This window comes from Coturnix japonica, chromosome 2 (assembly GCF_054131305.1).
Source record: "Coturnix japonica strain WE chromosome 2, WE-NBRP24, whole genome shotgun sequence".
NCBI classification, from domain to species: Eukaryota; Metazoa; Chordata; class Aves; order Galliformes; family Phasianidae; genus Coturnix; species Coturnix japonica.
Window position 1 is genome coordinate 75,362,514 of NC_140664.1, and position 20,954 is coordinate 75,383,467.

Consider the following 20,954-nt stretch of genomic DNA (forward strand, 5'->3'; position numbering starts at 1 on the left):
TCATAGAAAACATATTTCAGTTGTGATTTGTGTATATCACATATAAGTACTTCCAACTGTGAGATAAATATGCACATATTTATGAATTTATCTACATGAACACCTATCGTACAGAGTATATCTAAATAACACAACAATCTAAGAGAAAATTTGCTCTTACTTTACACTCTCACTGTGAAACTGCTACATCCCATAAAAACCCAGCAATGCTTTCTGTTTGTCCTACACAGTTCCCTACACACAGCACTTCTAGGAGTACTAAACCACCAGTTTGGAAAGCAGAAGAACACACTGTGATGCATGCAGACTGTCAAAAATGATTGATTTTAGACAAAAATTTCTAAACTTACAGGAGGAATAAGGAAGAAAATGAGGATTGATAGATGATGTAATTGCATATGGTTAGCAACCTTGGAAAACCAAGCTAAAAACACCGGGAATTAAATATTAACAATTTGATCAAAGACAATTAAAATATGATGTGCTAATAGACAGGGGCATCAAGATAAATTGGTAAGAAGCCAAATATTATCTGAAATGGAGAACTTTTACTGCAGGTTAATCTTCAGGTGTTCAACGCTTGGCTGTTAAGAGAATAAGAGATCAACAGATAAGGCTCAGGTGAGAAAAATTGTTTTTTCACATCTCTTCTGATGAGGACACGGGTGATGTTTCTGAACTCTAGCTACATTTCTAAAGGTAATCAAGTCATGTTATTAAAGGTAGTGAATCCCAGCAGTCCTGCTGATCAGAATAACTAGAAATTAAAAAGAAATTAAATCCCCAGAAACAATGCTTTCACATTGCAATTTGGAGGAAATTAGAGAGAAAACCATCTAGAATAATTAGTTTTAATCACAGAACCTTATCAGAAACCACCAAATAAAAATGAACATTAAAAATAAATATGCATTTCTAAGTAATTTTAAAAAATATATTATATATATATATATATATTTCCTTGGTCTTAGATATTATTGATACTGAAAAAGAAATGCACTGCAACTGTGGGAACAGAATTGTCCCAGACTATCTGTAGGTGACAGTTTGCTACTAGGTCTTTGCCCCACAGTGAAAAACAACAATGCCAGGTAAACCCTGGGAGCCTAAGTACAGGGAGGAGTGCCTCAAGAAAACACAATTGATCCTCTCCTCTCCTCTCCTCTCCTCTCCTCTCCTCTCCTCTCCTCTCCTCTCCTCTCCTCTCCTCTCCTCTCCTCTCCTCTCCTCTCCTCTCCTCTCCTCTCCTCTCCTCTCCTCTCCTCTCCTCTCCTCTCCTCTCCTCTCCTCTCCTCTCCTCTTCTCTTTTCCCAAAATTCTCATGCAAAGTGTGTAACATTTACTCTAAGTCAGTGAGAGGGAGCCAAAGCTATACTGTGTTAGCCTAGTGTGTCAGTGGTAGATGCCCATCCTTCTCTCCACCCTTTCCTTTCCCTCCATGCAAAGGAGAAATATACTGAGTGTGGGGAACACACCTAGGTAGTGTGAATTGGCACTGAGGTAGAGGGATGTACTTCAGGAGAGACAACTTTGACTTCCTAAAGGATCTACTTGGAGGTATCCTATGGTTTAGAGCGTTGGAAGGTAAGGGGGCCCAAGGAGAGTAGGTTGACATTCAAGTACCACTTGTTCCAAGCTCATGATTGGTGCAACTCTCAGAGTAAGAAATAAGGTAAAGGTGGCAGGAGATCCAGATGGATGAGCAAGGAGCTCAAGCTAAAATTCAAATGGAAGAAGAAAGTCTAAGGAATGTGGAAAAGGGATCTGACCTTTTGTTAGGAATATAGAAACATTCTCAGTGCATGCAGGGATGTGACAAGAAAGGCTGGGGATCACTCGAATTTATTCTGTCAAGGGAGGTCAAAGACTTCTTTAAGTATGTCAGTAGCAATAGGAAGAAAAGTGAAAATATGGGTCTGCTGCTGAACCATGTGGGTGCCCTGGTGGGCACTGAGAAGTTGGAGTTACTGAATGTCTTCTTTGCTTCACTCTTTCTGCTAATCTGTCCCTTGGGAATCCCAGACTCTGGAGATAAGAAAGAGATTCTGGGGAAAGGAGGACTCCCCATTGCTATAGGAGGATCTGGTCAGAGGTTATCTAGGCAGATCAGATGCAACCAAATCTATTGTCTGCCCATGGATGCACCCATGAGTGCTGAGGGATTTGGAAGAAGAGATTGCCAAGTGCTTTGAGAGATCACAGAGAATGGGAGAGACACCTGAGGACTGGAGAACAGCCAGTGTCTCTTCATTATTCAAAAAGGACAAAAAGGAGGAGCCAGGAAACTACATGCCAGTCCGCCTTACCTTCGTCCCTGGGAAGTTGATGTAACACCTTATTCTGGATGTCATCTCCAAGCAAGTGGAAGAGAAGATAGTTACCAGGAGTAGTCAACAAGGGTTCACCAAGGGGAAATCATGCTTTACCAATCTGGTAGCCTTTTATGATATCATCACCAGCTGGGTAGATGAGAGGAGAGAAGTGAATGCTGTCTATCTTGAGTTCAGCAAAGTTTTTGACACTACCTTCCATAACAACCACATTGATAAGCTTAGGAAGTGTGGGATAGATGAGTGGACAGTGACGTGGACTGAGAACTGGCTGTCTGATGTAGCTCAGAGGGTTGTGATCAGTGACACAAATTCTAGTTGGAAGCCTGTAGCTAGCAGTATTCCCCAGGGCTTGATACTGGTTTTGGTCTTTGTCAGTGACCTGGATGAAGGAACAGAATGCACCCTCAACAGGTTTGCAAATGATACAAAGCTAGGAGGAGTTCAGCAAGACCTGAACAGGGTGGAGAGTTGGGTAGAAATAAACCTTACGAAATTTGACAAGGGCAAGCATGGAGGTTTACACCTGGGGTGGAGGAATAACCACATGCATCAGTACAGGTTAGGAGATGACCCACTGGAAAGGAGCTCTGCAGAGAATGACATGTGTGTTATGGTGGACAACAAGTTGTCCATGAGCTGGCAACATGCCCTTGTGACCAAGAAGGCCAATGGTATCCTGGGGTGCATTTAAAAGAGCATTGCCAGAAGGTCAAGGGATGTGATTCTTTCCCTCTATGCTGCTCTGGTGAGGCCACATCTGGTGTGCTGTCTCCAATTCTGGACTCATCTGTTCAAGAAAGACAGGAATCTTCTAGAGATAATCCAGAGCAGGGCCACAAAGATGATGAGGGGCATGGAGATTCTCCCTTGTGAGCCTGTAGGTATCCCAAATTGTTTAATTTTTCTAGATCTTCATTCTTAATGTAACCTAACTTACATTTCTACACAGCTATGAAACTATACATTATAAGTAATAGTACAAGGGTAGGAAAATAACAGAAAACAAGATAGATTCATTTATGACTGAGCTGAAACCGAATATTCAACAGCTTACAAAAATAAATTTAAAAAATGCAGTAGATATGTCATAATTGCTAAATTCAATTGCTGTTGCATTATGTCAGAACATGGAAGATCTCTTTTTCAGAGAATGTAATTAAGATGTTATTTCACTGTCATCAGACTAAGATGTAGTAGTAGTGACTCTAGTGTTAAAGTCTATTGCTTGGGTTTGTGCTGAAATACAAAGGAATTTTTTAACTTCTACCCTACAGTTCAGTGTATTTTCAGAATATTCTAACATTAGCACCAACAGCTGGGAACTACATTTAAAATGCTTAAACTACTATTATGAAATAAGGAAAATTAAGAATGAAACCAGGGATGGAAATAAGGACAATTAAGAAAATCAGAGGTATCTCTGCTAAAATAATGTGTATCCTATCTGCTCCTCCCTCCACCCCACCCTGAAATAGGCAAACAACTCATTTATTTAGCATTGTACCTCTTCTGTACCTTATCTCATGTTTAAAGATGAACAAATAACTCATTTAACATTAATTTACTTTTCGTTTTCAAGAGGGACAAATTTAGGCAACATGTTTAGTTGCTCTAGATTGTTTGCCAGAAAATCCCTTGTATCTGTACATGCTAAAAAACTTCACTGCTTAGACAGTTTAAAGCCAATTTAACTGAGTGCAAACTGCTACAGGGACATTATATGTTGGTCAGGTACATGCTGGTCCCAAGTGATTTAAAATAAATTAAAATCACAGAAAATCAAACTAGTATTTACACAAATTTTGCATTACCTTAACTTAAATTGGAGTTACTTTCTTGGCAGATTGTCCCTAAAACATCGTCCTTTCCTCAGGGTAAAGTTTATTATGCTAAGTAACATGTAATCTAATGAATTGCCAGTTTTCTACTGGAGATTACTGCCAACTTAGGTAAAATGTGATAACTTCAGTCAGTGCTCCAGACATGAACTAGAAAAGATTACATGCAGAAACAATTTTTAAGAGCACATTACGTCAACACAATGACTTTCATCTAGTCCTATAATACAAAAACAAGAGAACATAAAGACACTAATTTTGAATTTAATGCTATTGATAGATCACAATCCATTAATAACAATAAGCTATTCCATAAACAGTGGACTCAGTGAACTCTGCTCTCTTATGCAATTGTCCCCTTTCAGAAACAAAGACAGAAATCCCAGCTTCCTTAATTGACTCCCCTGAGTTCTCCATCTGCATCCCCACAGATTCCATTGGTTTCTCCTGTAAATTTTTATAAGCCAGGAAGAAACAGCTTATTATACTGCAGTATTTCCCAGAAGGTGTAGTGAGAAGAGGTTGGCAGGGCCAATTTGGATCTCCCTGGGCTTATTTGACAATTTTCAGGAAATTTCAGTAACTTAGTAACTACAAGCGCTCTTAATCTTGTAAAATACAAAGTTCCTGATCAAGTGAAGAAAGTAAATATGAAATGAAAGAAATCTCAGCCATACAGACATTATTTCCTTAGGCAAAGGAATCCTTTGCTACAACTTCACGTGTATGTCCAGGTATTTCACACCCTGCAATATACATGAGTAAAGTGAAGTTTTTGTGGGTAGGCACAGCAAAGAATGAACTTTGCCTTTGCCAAATACTTGCTCACTTAGCTAATGGCATGCCTAAGAGGAGAAAGCATTTACTTTCACTTCCAGTCTTGTACTCTGACCACTGGACAATGCTCTTCTTTGGTATTCACTTCCATGGAGAAATCAATGAGCTCACTTTCACTGGGAAGATGGAAAGACTGGCTATAGAAGCTTCCTTGTATTTTTATTCTAGTAAGCAACTTGACAAATGGGTTTCCAATTTCCAGTTGTCTTAGCTGCAGCAACAATGGAAGCACTGACCTGAGGATAAAATGTCAGCAAAATGCACAGTAGCAGACCAAGGCCCTTCTAGGAGACCAAACTTCAATATTAGAATTTATCAAAAGCTGTAAACCTGCTTATCAGAAATTTCAAAACATTTTTGTTCTCTGTTTGGAAATATTTGAAATTCACTCATTTCACATTTTGCAGTTTTCTGAGCATTTCTAATTAAAAATCTTGGAAAGACTTGTCAAAATCTTTCAAGTCTTGTAAACTCTAACGAACTATTATGTTTCCAATCTGGGTTTGGAATTACATTAAAAATGTCTTTGTGAGAAAAGGATTTGTTTGCCAATATTGATAAGAGGAACTTGAAAAGGCAATTTTTGACAAATCTTTTCATTCCATTAGAGACTCTAATGAGCATCTTAATGTGAGGAAAGCCACACGGGGACTTTTCTACTGTTATTGTTAATTCAGTCAGAAGCATCATGCTAATAATACTCAACATGTTTGCCGCTTTCAATGCCATTGATTAGGGAGGAGGTTTTGCAGACCTGGCTGTGAGACCTCACAGGGACAAACACTTACACTTTAAGATGGCTTTGATCATTCCTGGCAGACCTGCAGCTACTCCTTTTACTCATGACCTTTCGCCACTCCTATTCAAGAGCACTTCAACAAGACTTCTGGGAAAGAATGTGCAATGCCCTGAGCTACAATGCTAGCAATATGCTGACAGCACCCAGCTCTACGCCTCCAGGCTGGCTTGTTCCCAGCTGTTCTACTGTCTGTAGGAAATTGGAAGCCTGCTGAATGAAAGGCAGATGGTGTGATGGACAACCTCTGATCTCTATCGGCAAGTTACACAATGTAGACTGGTAGATCTTTTCAGTACACGATAAAATGAATTGCATTTTCACTGTCACCAAATTAATTCTTGGTTTCAGTGCTTGCAGACCACTGGAACTGAGGATGGTTTGCTAGTCCCATCTCAAATACTGGAGAACAGCTGTGCTGTCAGTCTGATTTTATGCTCTCTTCCTTTGTTTATGCATTACATAACATTACCAGCTCAAGGAAAGAAGGTTTTAGTAAGTATATAGTAGAAATATACAGTGATTTATTTTCACAGTCTAACGCTAAATTAGATATATATACAAATATAGGAAAAGAAAAGTAAAATGAATAGTAAAAATAAAGCCAAAATAAATTTTCTGAAAGCAATGATACATAAGTTCATTAAACAGTAAACTAAATAAAAATAAATAATTTCTGAAATAAAACAAACCCAGAACTACTAAAATAAGTGTAATCATAGGCTAAGATGCTAGTTTTTCTGAATAATATGATGGAAACCCAACCCTGTATTCAGAAAGTAGTTTACGTTCTACTCCAAATATTAGTCTTGGTAAAGTGAGGAATGAACACTAAGCTTCAAATCCGTTGACTTGTCTGGAAAAGTACAATTGCATTTTAATCTGTACCTTAGTACACTCCCTACTTGAGCCCAAGACTTTGCTTTGTTTGGAAGAAAAATATCTCTTTACCTCATATTTACTCTGTGAGAATTTCTAGAAGTTCTGTCCTCCTAGTTTTCATATTCTGAAAATAAATAGTCAGGTGATTAGACTTCATACTGGTGATATGCCTACGCAGACCAACACGCTTTTAACAGGATGTTTGGGGGGAGTACATTTCTCATCTCCCACCGAAAGCGCATAAAGAAATGTTTGTTGCTTCTTTAATTGCTGAGGTAATTGATTGCACAAAACCTAGATTTCTGACAGACCACAAATGGGGTGCATTTATACAGACGTGTGCAGCAAGTCAAGGTTATAACTTGGCTCACGACAAATGGGAAGCACGAGCTGCTCTGTGGACATGGAGCCAGACTGCGTTTCTCATCAGTATGGAGAGCTTACGTCATTTTTCTGAGTTACAGAGGCCATTTGTTTACCTAAGTGACTCCTGTGCCAGGTACAGTGCTGCAGACAGGAAGCAGTGGATGAATGGAATGGCTTGCTCTCAGGCTTCTGCTCAGGGTACAGCACTTGCTGTCTCTGGTTTCTGGGTGGGGTGTGCCTTCAGCCACTGTTTCTCTGGTTGCCAGGAGGGACGGAGAAGATAAATGAAATGGCAGAGCATTTCGAGCCCTCATTCAGGCTGCAGTTGCTAGGTGTTTTTGGTTCCCAGATCGGGTGTGTACCATTTCTGTGGCTCCCAGAAGGGACAATGAAGATAGATGACACAGCAAAGTGCTTCAGATCTTTAGTTCAAGCTTCACTGCCTTCCGTGCTCTAATACAAGTTTCCCCAATACCTGTGAAAAAGAAGGAAAGTGCTTAAGCATTTTGCACTATGTGTGTAAAAGATATGAGGGTGATATTTCTTACAAATATCATTTTTTTCCTTATGCAGACATGCTTGTACGTCATCAGCCTCCAAGAGATGGTCTCAGAATACTAATTGTTATTTAAACAAAGGGTGTCAGTACCGTTCATCACTGCCTTTCCTAGACTAAAGTAGAGGAGAATTCATTTAGAAAAAAGAGGAGAGGGAAAGAGGCAGGCTGGAACATGAGGATGAAATCCTACTGAGTGGTGACAGTGGGAGCAGCAAGCCTATGGATGGGGAGGGAGATAGATCTCTTGCTGTGGGCAGAGGTCACCACAGTAACTGCTTCCTGAACATCTCGATCTCAGCAACAGCAGATTACTCAGCTTTCCAAAGGCAAAGCAGGGAGTGGAGCCATGGCTGGAGCCTTTGGAAACAGACCGTTTTGCTTATTCTTAAAGCCATCCGCAGGGGAGACAAAGAAGCAACATTTTCTCCCTATTCATTTTTACTTTTCCTTCTACTAGAAACCCAAGGGGACAGAGGAACTGTAGAGCATAAAGCCTTGCTTGCATTGTAGCTCTTCAAGGTGATCAGCAGAGAACGGCTAATGGTTAAGAATTAGGCTGCTCCTTATGTGTATATGTATGTGTGTACACCGATGTACACACACATACTGCAGAATCAATAGGGATGATTTCATCTTACTTCTATTCTTTCTCTTAAACCCACAATTATTTTTTTTTTTACATCTAATTGCCAGTTTTGCCTAAAGGTATGGTGAACTAAAGTCTGAGAATTAGATACACTACTCTATTTTGAAGATAGATAGTGTTAGGGAATAGTATGAGGGGACCTGACACTTATTCAGCCACAGCAATAATCTAGGCATCCACTGCTTCTCCCTGCATCCTTGCACGACACACTTGCTTATGCTGATACTGGTCTTAGTGAGGCTGTGTGATGCCAGCTGGCAAAAGAACACTGGAGAAAGCTGTATCTAACTAAAATAAATTCCTTGACTAGGTCACCTTACACTTCCAGAAATAGTGATCGTGGCACAACTGAGAAGTTGATAGGGGTTGGTAAAGATGGCTCAGTGGACTGAAGAAATACAGTGTGCTGTCAGCCTTTGATGTGCTAAAGAGGGCAGGGATACTCGTACTGCTTATATTTTGAGTCTTGGTTTACAAGCATTTAATGCCATTTGTGGTCCTGAAAGAAGAGGAGTGACAGGTTAGGAAAGGTACTTCCACATTTTGGCAGCTTTAGTCACTTTGTTGCTTCAGGAAGTACAGAGAACCTTGCCCTGAGACGTTAAGAGAGCCAGTGAAGGGAATTTTTCTGTCAGGGCAGGTATTATCTTTTTTATGTGTTTGTAAAATACTTCACACAGGAAGGGTGGGGTCTTCCTCTGATAGAAACAGCAAGAAGAATAGAGCACAGCAGGAAACCTTGCACTCAGCAAGATGAGCTTAATCTCATTAAAGGGACATGAGGATGATACACTGCATAAGCTGATTAACGTTTACGTAGAGAACATTACTACTTTTGAGAGATTTTGAAAAAGGTGCCTATTTATAGTGTGAGGAAGCTGAAAAAAATAGGTGTCACAAAAATCTTGTTTATGTTTGTGCCCAACAGTTCTCCAGTAATTCAGAATAGAACTTGGCACTTAGAAATTTTCTTTCTAAGCATTTCTATAGGTGCTGTGGTTTAATGGAGTAGAAAACAAGAAGATAAACAGTGAAATGACTTCAGGAATACTTGATTGAAACTTAATTTAATGATCCTGAAAGGCAATGGATTAACAAGACTGAAAATTGAATTATTCATTTACGGAACAAGAACTTTCTGCACAGAACCAGTGACATCTTTTCATCTGATTCCGTGAACAGACTTCCACAAAGGACAAAGGCAATGTTATGATGAGAAATACAGCTTTTACTTCACACAACAATAGCGGGTGGTACTCCTTCATCTATTTGGGGCTGAAAGGAAGAATCTGGTGCTGGCAATATCTACCCATTAGTCCTTGACTGGAAATTATTAGCTTGTTTCATGTTGGTTTATAGAAAATCAGCAGATCAGCTGAAGTTCCTCAGGGATCTTGTTACTGACTTATGATGAATTTTAGTTGGTGGCCTGTAATCCAAAGGATGAGATCTCTTAGCAGTTTGTAGGATATGTATATATATTTTGGCCAAAGCAGTATTTGTTTCTGATACATGTAACTATTTACAGTTGAGGTTCTCCTGTAATTTTAGAGATGAAATCAGCTGTTTTTTCACACAAATGCATAGTCATATAATTGACTTGGCTTTGTTTTTAAAGGTATCTTCAAAGACTTTTTTTAATGGGCACCACTGTCTCTTCTTAGCTTAGTTGTGCACTTCAAAAAGGGTAGTTAGGGCATGGTCAAACAAGCTCTGACAAATCTAGCTTTTGCTTTTGCAGTTTAAGAAATTACTGCCCCCAGCTCTGTGTTCCACCTCTCTCCCTGAAGTTACCAACCCCACACCAGATTTTGTAAAGAATTGGCTGAGACATGTAAATCCATTCTCTTTTGCTGACTTTGTTTTGAGCACACTAACATCCAGTGGAGGACTGCTACAGCTTAATGATGCAATTTCTGTCATGACTATGAAGAAACACAAGGCTTGGTCACTGCAAACATTAGGGTACCTGTAGAAAGGCAAATCCATTAGGACATGAAAGGAGCCGGGGAACCCTTTGTCAGCACAAGGAAAGGTAATCTCTCCATTGGCTTCCATATGTCCACCCCTTCTACCATAATAACCTATGCCTATAGGACTGTATTCCTTCCCTTCCCTTCCCTTCCCTTCCCTTCCCTTCCCTTCCCTTCCCTTCCCTTCCCTTCCCTTCCCTTCCCTTCCCTTCCCTTCCCTTCCCTTCCCTTCCCTTCCCTTCCCTTCCCTTCCCTTCCCTTCCCTTCCCTTCCCTTCCCTTCCCTTCCCTTCCCTTCCCTTCCCTTCCCTTATACAGAACATTCATTCTAGCCCCAGGTGATAAATGCAATTCCCAGCTAAGCATACCCTACCTGAATAAAACCTAATGTCTGAAGCTGACACTGCCTTTATAATTGTGCTTAGTGACTCTCAAAAACACACCCAAGCAGGAAAGATCTCTAAAAAACCCTGACTTCTAAGCAGTAAATGTAGAATTTGGGGAAAAACCTCAAAGCTTATTTCCCAATTCATGGGCAGAGATCATTTGCATTTAAATGACTTATCTCTTTCCCATGAAGAATGTGAAGTATCACTCACAATCTAGGCCAGGTGGACAGGTAAAATAAAGTCTGTTAAATGTGAGAACTGCCACTCAGCCTACTGAAGCACACTAAATATTTAGATAGGTAATTACACTGTTTACCTTAATCAGAAAGGGCTTGTGAGGCTTTGAAAATATCCTTCCTTTGCAGGCAAGATATAAAGTGTTCTCTAATGGGAGTGAAGTTTATGAGGGGAAAAATGTTTCCTCTGTATAAGAATATTTGTGAGAGGAATTTCAATTGAGGGTAATTCATTAACAAGAGGGTGTCTAAGCATTTCTTTATCTAGTTTTTACCACATGGAAAGATAGTTTTAAATAAAAATAACTTGAAATATTAATATGTATATATGAACAATTCACTGAAACACATAAGTGAAGCCTCAAAGATGCTTTACGCTCATGCTTCAAGCTTGCTTGCTTTCAGATGTTTCATAGAGTCATATTAACTACTGTAGTTTGCTGTCAGTGGTTGGCAGCAGGCATGTTGCTCACTACATCCAAATATGACATTTCAAATCGTTATTTAATCCATAAGGAAAGGGGTGATTGTCACATCTTGATATATTTAGTATTGGGAGATTGATAAAGGTTCGCTGTGCAGCTCTTAGAAATAATAGAATGTTATTGAATCAAGTGAGGCTCATGCAGGGTGTGCTATTGCTGCTGTAAATTAGAATTACAACCCATATGGTGACAGGCCTTGGTGGAATTGTATCTCGGGTTATCTTTACTAAGCTGCTTGCCTGAAAAGGTATGCACGTTATTTCTTTTTCTTACACTTAATGTATGAGTAAATTATGTGCTAGTGCTCTCTGTGAGGCCCTGAGATCCATAAAGGTATAAAATATATGTTGAATGGTTGTCTCGATATGTCGGTCAGTATATTTTGACTAATGATTTAGAAAACTGCAATTTAATTTATTTATTTATTTTTTTAACGGAACATTACAATGTGACACTTTTCTTTCTCTTACTAAGAAAATATGTCCTATGCTACTTTACCTTCTGTCTCAGCTGGTATGCTTCTTGCCAATTAGTGTCCTGTAAGAACTTAGAGGATTTATTTCAGTCAAGTTTTTCACAGGGATAGATATTTTTGGCAGATACTAGGTTCCTGCAAAGTTTGCAACAAAGACTTGACTAGGCAAGAAAGACAGACCCTTATAAATCCCTCCCTTGAAGGAAAGGGGAAATGTGAGCACAAAGCCAGGTAGACTTGACAGAATACACATCTAAGACCAATCCTGATATACAAATCCAAAGAAAGCTTCATTTGTGTCTGCTGCTCAGACACCTGTTTATTTATCAGCTTTTGATTTCCCTCTTCCTGCTAAATGTCTTTCATTGCCATAATGCTTAGAATCTGCCAGTCAAAGAATATGATAGGGAAAACCTAAGGTTTCATGGCTAGCGAAGGGGCAATCTAGCTACCAGTCTTCCCTGACCCTGCTTCTGGCCACCTTCTCATTCCCTTTCCTGGTGATGATTCAACTCACTAGCCTTAGAAAAAAAAAAAATTGCTTCCCTGGTGTTTTTTTTTCTTCTGGGTTACTGAATTTAGTCTGTCCAGTTCACATTTCACAAGTGCCACAGCTAGCACAAGGGAGGTGCAAGAACCTGTGGGTTAAAAGCCGTGAGCTGAAGGATTGAATCAATTTGATACTGTATTTTATTTTAAGCCCACTTTACCAGAGATTAGCTACACACAAGTTTTGTGCAGTGCTGGTGTTGAACCTAAAGTTAATCTGACCTAATCGTCCTAGGAACACCTGTTTCAATACGAGACATCTGTGGCCAATAAAAGAGTGGCCCACGGAGGCTCTGTCTATTATAAAAGATAGAATATTGGAAATTCAGGGAATAAGATGAAAAATTATACCAGTCCCATCTAGAATTTATTTTATTTAGGCTGGAAAAGATCGAAAGGTCTGCCTAAGTCATCAAATCTAACTCTAGCTTACCACTGCCAAGTCTACCTATAAACCAGGTTCCTAGGCACCTATTCTACATGCTTTTTAGATAGCTCCAGGGACAGTGACTCAACTTCTTCCCTGAAAAGCCTGTTCCATTGCTTCACAACCTTTTCAGTGAAGAAATTTCCTCTAATATAGAGCCTAAACTATCCCTCATGGAACTTGAGGCCATTTCTTCTTGTCTTACTGCTGCTTCTTGCTTGGATGAACGGATCCCCCCACACTCAATCTCATTTGAAGTAGGTGTAAAGAGGTATAAGTTCTCCTCTAAGCCTCATTTTCTCCTGACTAAAGAACCTCTATTCAGCCCCAAATGAACCAAGTGAACTGGCACAGCTGTATATCTCATCTTTCTGCCCTCCTTCCTGGCAGCTCGAATATACTGAGGCTGCAGTGGGAGTATGGCTCTTATTTGTGCTGGAGTGGTGAAGTGGTGCTGCATCTGCTTCTTGTTCCTCATGCTCATGACTCGAGCTGATGATCAGATCCCAGCCTATTATGAGAGAGTTAGTGCCCAGTAGATGTGTCAATATCGATTCTGGAAATGATTCTTTTGTGAATGAAAAGCTGGAAATGCTATTAATGGGTACATATTTCTTAGAAATTGAAAGGAAATAATAAATGAGGATGAAAGACCTCCCACAGCTACATACACACTAATTAAAACTGCAAGGGCATAATTAAAAAGCCACAGAGTTCTAGGTAATATTTAAACTGATGAGATCAGCTGAAAATTATAAAGATTATTCTACAGGAAAACTAAATTAATATTTTCAGTATTGGCAAAAATATTTCCATGTGAAACACTTCAGGCATTGACATATTTGACTCACAGATTGTGATGGGTATTTAGTTAACACTTAGCCTTGACTCCTATAAAATGGTGGTGGAAGTGATTTGCTGCCTTGACCAAACCAGGCTTTAATTTGTTTTGGGGTTCATTACATTCATTAATGAGCATTACTGTTCTTTGCCCGGTTTCTTAAGGTAAGAGGTTCATAGGTAACACAGAGTATGTGTTTACATGTGTGTATCCATTTCTTCCTGTCTGTGTGAATTTTGAGTCTGCTGACTATTTCAACCAAGTTCTTCAGAAAGGTGATATCACAGAAATGAATACCCTTTAATGAAAACAGGCAAACAGAAAAGAAACACTTGCTGAGTGAAAGAACAGAACATGAGTTCAGCCATTACTACATCCCTATCCATAGAATTACTTCACCCTTAGGTAATTGGAGGTCATACCTTCTTAGGTACCCGAGAATCAAACCAGGATACAAAAATATGCAAGAAACAAGGCTCCTACCATTCACAGAACTTGTTGTTATATTATTATAAAGACACTAAGCCAGATATTTTTTGCTTTTCATACATTGTATTCTGCAGTATTTGTGTACTACTTTATCAGTAATATGTTGTTTTCAATTCAGTTATGCAAACAGTGATTTCTGTCATAGCTATTTTTGTAGCTGAAAACTATGACTGCCTAAGTGAAGCAGCATCCAAAACAGCCACACCATACTGCAGAGAAACATATGACTGTGAGTGCTCCATAAAACATAACTCACACAGAACAAAGAAACCTTTTCAGGTTACAAAGCATGATATGAAAGTTAGATTTCAGCACTTTGTAATCAAGCACAGTGTTGTCAAGCTAGTGTTAAAAGAGATACTCTGAATGCCAGAAAAAAACACAACAAATTGCAGCAGCATGGAGCTCATGAAGGCTAAATTTCCCTGCTAAGAAGCAGCGTGAATTAATTCATATTGCCATGGCCAAAATTATTCTCATATTCAAACCAGGCAATGTAACTGTTATTTGGGCATCTCTGTGCTGCACTGACAGTTGACACTCCTGTCTGAGTCCTAGTAAACAAATATAATAGGGTAAAACATGGTCCATGTCAAATATTGCATCAGCATCTTAACTTCCAGGATGTGCTCTGCATTGAAGATGCTCACACAGAAATTTAGGTGAAGACTTCTGGTCTCCAACGTGTTATGTAATTGTAATTCTGGGGAAAAATGGGTGATTATATTCATTTCAAAACATGAGACTCCTCTTTTCAATGCAGTGAAATTTTCCTGAAGGAAGCCTATCAAAATTTCCCATTATCTGTGTCTAGAAAAGGATGCCTTTCCACTGATTTCTTTTTCAGTTTTATGAAAATTAGCAATATCCAATGACAGCAGGGTTTTTTTCCTTAATTTGCAGTTCACAACAAAGCTTACTTTAATACATTCAAATGTATTGAACTGTAGACTTATCCACACACATACACTGATGATATCTACCATAAAGCGCATGTATTGAATTTATATTGCCTCAATTAAGCATTTACATTTTCCCCGTAATTTTTCATTTGCAGTAATGCATCTGTCAAGGAAAATATTTTACTGTGGATATGCAATGAAATGTAAAGCATTTTGCTGTGAGGAAACCAACACACCAAAAATTCTGTACCATTTAGGATTTACAGGACTGTATACGGGGGACAGTATGACAGAACTAGGTTCATAAACTTACTGAATACTCAGTTGTGCAAACACTGCTTGGTACCTAAGTCTTGCCTGAAGCCCCAGTCCCTCCTGACATAATGATGTTCACACCTCATTTTTGCCCAGTCAGGAAAACTGTCTACTCCCCATTCTAATAAGTCTTTATGGGTATAGAAGAAAGAATATGCCAGTGGTTGGTATGGTAGCCACAGGCTACTTCTGTGATCTTGAGCATTAGAGGCAGAATTGTTAAAGAATGCAGGTAAGTAGTCAGTAGGCTTTCCAGAGACACTTAAGGGCCTGTTTGCCACAGAGAATAATCGGAATTAAGCACCTGGTGTTTTCAAATATCCTGACTCTGTGCCTATGACCATGTCTAGACTGCAGAGCAATGCACTCCAGGGCTCTCAATCTCTATACAGACAGCCTTCCCACGGAAACCAAGGCAGAGGGTGGGAATAAGGGGATGTTCCACTTAGAGTCTGCACTTCCTCATAGTTTTCTTGCATCTATAAGCACTTGAACAGTTTTAAGCTTCTAAACAAACCTTAAAAATCAAACTCTTTATTGCTTTGGGACTTGTTTCCCCGTCAGAAAGGCAGAAACAATATTTTTTTTTCTTACATGGTCATTACAAAGAAAAATAGATGAATGATTTTGCAGAGTGCCAAAGCAATATAAACCAATGTGCCCAAGGAACTCTGTGAAGGGGCTGTACTAACAGGATGGAAAGACAGGTTAAGGCAGTACTTGTTCTCCCATTAGCATGTAGCATGCAATTCCGCATTCACTTTGCAGTAATATTCCTCCCTGGGATGTCAGAAACAGATACAATCTTCCCAGTATGAAATTGTGTCATTAACAAGCTGCTTCTGCATGTCTTTTCCACCTCCAATGGTTATAAAAATTCTCATTGACAACTGCACACAAACGTTTGATCTACCTTGGATCTCCATTTCTCCAAAAATAATGGCCAACTTATGCCCAGCATGTTCAGTGGCTAAGCTCTTCTTTTGCACTGAACTGTGGGAGTTATTTATAGCTATAAATGAGGATGATTTTTTGAGAATACGGTCTCTATAGAAACTGGTGGTGGACTAGACCAAAGAGGTTTCTTAGAGGAAATTCCCCTGCTCTTTTTCCTCTGTAGATGATGCCAGAAAGAGCTTGAACTACTTGTTGGTTGGTAGAGAAGGATGCATTTGGCATATAAATACATTATTCATCTCTTTTCTATGAACAAAAACGTAAACATTTACAACTGACAGTATTTACTTAAATAAAAATCTTTCTTCAACTACATTTCATCTGGGTCCATGTGTTGACTTCACTTGCATTCCAAAAAGCCAAGGGAAATTCCAGCATACGCACACAAAATTACATTAAGATGGTGTTAGGGTTGCTGACTCTCATTCCTAAATAACACAAAAACTAAAAGTACAGGAAATCCTGAGTTAAGGCTCTTTCACAAACTTTAGACATAATTTCCTTTTTCATACATAATACTTCCTTCAGTGCTGGTGGAATCAATTTGTGGCTGGCTGTTCTGGCATTGGGACAATGAAGTGGGAGCAGAATGCAGCAAATCTGCGCAGACTCATTTCATTTCCACTTATATATGTGGTATTACCATAAGGCCAAAGCATTCAGGAGCAGTGACTTTGAGTGCTTAAAGATGAGATGTTTGAAGCACTCTGATTTTTGAAGATTGCTTCCAGGAAGTAAATTAAAAATCATGTTAAAAATTCAGAAAATTCTACACAGAGTAGGAAACTCAGGCAGAGATGCACTTTCAGGTAATTGCCAGTCCAGACCAAGCTGCCCACTCTGGTTTTAAGATTTTAACATCTTTCTGATCCCTAATAATTCAGTTTTCTTAAGGTACCTCATGAAATTGAAGCATTACAATAAACACTAGTCTTTCCCTGAGGGGAACTCCTGCTGTGAAAGATAATACTAAATTGCATTAGCAAGTTTCCTGTTGCCAAAAGGGTCTGCATTATGGGTGCAATCATTAAAAACCATCCATCTACTGAAATGCTATCAGTTTTAGGGGCTAGCTGCATATTTTGAGGCCTGCAAGTGAATTGCGCTTGCTGCTATGGAAGGAAGCAATAAATGTCTAGATGCTGATAGCAACATTCCTCTCTATTTTGGAACAGGAAGTTAAAGAGCAGCATGCAGCTGAAACTGCAAGGAAAATTCCAGTCATCACTCTGAATTTGGTTACTGCTTGCGAACTTACCCAGCTTGGCCAGGGCAGCGCTACAACTCATGTATGAACCACAATGTTGTGGTATTTTTACTCTCATTTGGAGGAAAACAACAACAAAACAGCACAACAAAATTCATACTATCCTACAGCATAAAACAGTACAATAGCAGAGCTGCAAGTAAGACCCATCACTTTGGTAATGTCTTCCTATCTCAAGTGACACCAGACTTGGAAGATTTTCCTTAGCAATATAAACTCACTTATAAAGGTAAACTAAGCCCAATTAACTGGACACCAACAAACAGTTATGTACATTAAAAACCTTCTGTTCACACAGATTAATAACCACCCAGACAAACAGTGGTACTGAAGTCATTTCTATTTTATTCTGCATTTAAGATGATGCAAAGATGCAGCGGAAGGGATGGAAAGAGTCCCGTACCACTACCAGTATGTGGCCATGCTTCCTGCATAACATACCTAATGGAAGTGTAAACACAAGGTAGTCAGTTCAACTGGCTGATCCAGTGGAAAATTAGTTATGAAAGAAATGAAAGAGCTCCTTGTGTCAGTCGTCTGTGTCAGGTCACACTTGAGGCAGTATCTTTATTATCACATACAACAACTGGGGGAGAGAGGAACAGAGCAAGACCAACAAGACAAGCTGCTATCAATGGAGTTCCACAGCTACAGTATGGAGACTCACCCTTAGACTCACCAGGGTGATGGTGCAGTTTGGCTTAAGGACACTGGGCTTCCTCTTCTACATGCATAAATGAAAGAAGAGGACTATGAGACAAATAAAGCACAAGAACAGCACACTGTTACCTGGTGTGCTGAAAGCCACCTGTAACAGACCACTGAGAAGAGCTGGTCTCAGGGTGGGAGATCTTAATTATGTTAGCAGCAGGACCCAGCTAGAATATGGCTGAAACATTTGAGGGAGTTAAAAATAAGCATTTGCTTTGTGTTGGAACATGACATGCACTTCAAACTAGGACAGAATGTAGGAATTTCTGGAGCCTGCAGTGTCCCACCCCTGCAGGAACAGAACTTTAATTTGCAGAATCTCTAAACTGCATTTCTGATACTCTTCCAATCATTACAGACCTTCTCAGCAGTTTGGACAAATAAATGTGTACTGATGTCCACCCCAGACAAAAAGAAGGAAATCATTTCATCTATGTCATCCATGTTGGCTATTTGTTCTAGACAGCCATTACAAGAAACAGCAAGAAATATTCACCTCCAGAGCCATTCTCTTGCCTTATTTTGGATTTTTTCAGATGAAATGGATTGTGTTTCACAAGATGTTTATCTCTTTCCCTTGACAGTAAATGGAACTTAAGGTGATAAGTTCAGATGCAGCTGTCTGTGTTTCAGGCTACTGAAGTTAAGTGATCTGCATCTCATCTGAGGAGCTGTCACCTTCTGTCCTGCTGCAGATGATGAAGTACATGGTACTATGATCCAAATATCGAAGGGTTAATGTTGTAAGACTCAGAATTATTCAGTTTTACAGTTTCTGTCACCCTATTGCCTTAGAGGCTTTCCCTACCTAGTTAGCTTCACCTCAATCTCAATGTATCAAGACAAATCCAAAGGCAGTTCATATCTCTCTTAACTAAGCCCTTTAGAGGAAGTTAAAAAAGGAAAAGAAAAAAAAAAAAAAAAAAGCATATTTCCTGGATTGCATTAGCAAAATTTTTATAATTACAAATCAATGCAGGCTCCATTCAGTCACTTCTCTGCAACCTCCCGGCATATTGTTTTGTTGAACTTAGACCTAGAAGTATGGAAAAGCTAAATGTCTACTGGTTTCCTTGGAATCTTTGTGGATCTCATGATCAGGGAAATGTCCTAACATTTACCTTTAGTAGACTGTCATTTAATTTAAATCTTCATGCTCCAGTCGCAGTGACCTTTACAGCACTAAACAGCCACTCCTCTGTGTTGGTACTTTGATGTTCCAGACATTTGATGCAGTTATTACATAACTGTCAGTATTTAGTGATTCGGGTGAATCTGTTTGGATCTTCTAACATTTCTGTGCCAAATTACTCCACAATCACAGAATCACTAAGGTTGGAAAAGACCTCTAAGATCATACAGTGCAACCATCCACCCATCACCAGTATTTGTCACTAAACCATATCCCTCTGTACAACATCTAAATGGTTCTTGAACACCTCCAGGGACAGTGACTCCACCACCTCCCTGGGCAGCCTGTTCCAGTGCCTGACCACTGTCTCAGAGAAATGAAACTGTCCCAGACAGAAAGGGACCGTCCTTAAGTGTCTGAAAAAAAATCTTGAATTTTGATTTGATTATTCTATTGCAAGAAAAAGCTTTCTATTTTGGAAGTTAACTTCAATTATTGTGTGACTAGAACTGACTTCACAATATGCAGAATGAAACTACGACCTTGTTGAAGTCAGTGAAGTTTTGTCATTAACTTACAAGATGTGATTTTACCCTCAAGGCAGTAACAATATGTCTAACAGAAACCTTAATTATTAGTATTGTTTCTATTTACAAAGATCTTATAAACACAGCTTGAAGTGTACGAATGTTTAAAATATTATTAACATTAAGAACATTTTTATCATGTATTTGTAACATATTACTAGACAGAAGATAGGGGGAAAATGCCATTTGATATATATAAAACATAAGTAACTCACCCACATCAGCACACATTCCAAAGACCCACCACAGCATTCCAAAGAATTGTGAATACTGTGTGTTTTACTCAGCTCTGGTTTTCTGTTGGGTTCTGTTGGCTATCTTTACCTTGAAAAAGCTCTCCCAGAAAACAGCTGAAATCCAGTTAAATATATAAATATATAAAAATTTATATCTTTTCATTTACAATCACATTTCCTTTGACCTATATGAAATCTGTCAGTAACTCTTGGAGCTTTTACAGTCTTACTGGGTTTAGAATCCCTCTTGGTAGCAGCCATGGATATACAACTACTGGCAAAGGAGAGAAGCTCAAGTGTTACTTAAGGTTTCCTTCAGATAAGGACACATTTCAAGGGATTTTTTTAGCCCCATGTTGAGCCTTCAAAATGCTTCATTCATTTTCAAGTGGTATTCAGTATTTTCTGCAACTGTCTTATTTTTTTAACTGTATGAAAAATGCAGAATTCAAAACTAATCATTGTTAAGGAAAAAACAAGGCTCAAATGCATTAGAGACTTGTTGCATCTTGACAAGCAGAAGCAGGGCATCAGCTGATCAGTCAGTACCCAGCCTCCGAGTCCATAATAAATGCTATGGGAAAAGAACTAGCAATTGCGTTTGTCTCTGAGCCCAACATTATGACAATGGCCAATATGTTCTGTATTTATCCTCAAGTGTCTGCTCCTGGCTAAACTTCATATTGTAGTATCGATAATACGGAAATCAAGGTTTCTTGCCTTTGCA

General features: G+C 39.1%; 1 long non-coding RNA gene across 1 annotated transcript in view; it reads right to left on the bottom strand.

Annotated features, from left to right (window-relative positions):
* Positions 1-1,144: 1,144 nt before the first annotated feature.
* Positions 1,145-20,954, bottom strand: part of LOC146761959 (uncharacterized) — a 115,013-nt gene continuing 95,203 nt past the window's right edge. Inside the window, exon 6 of the long non-coding RNA XR_014942794.1 lies at positions 1,145-7,527. This is a non-coding gene — a long non-coding RNA (uncharacterized LOC146761959). The remainder of the gene's footprint in view (positions 7,528-20,954) is intronic.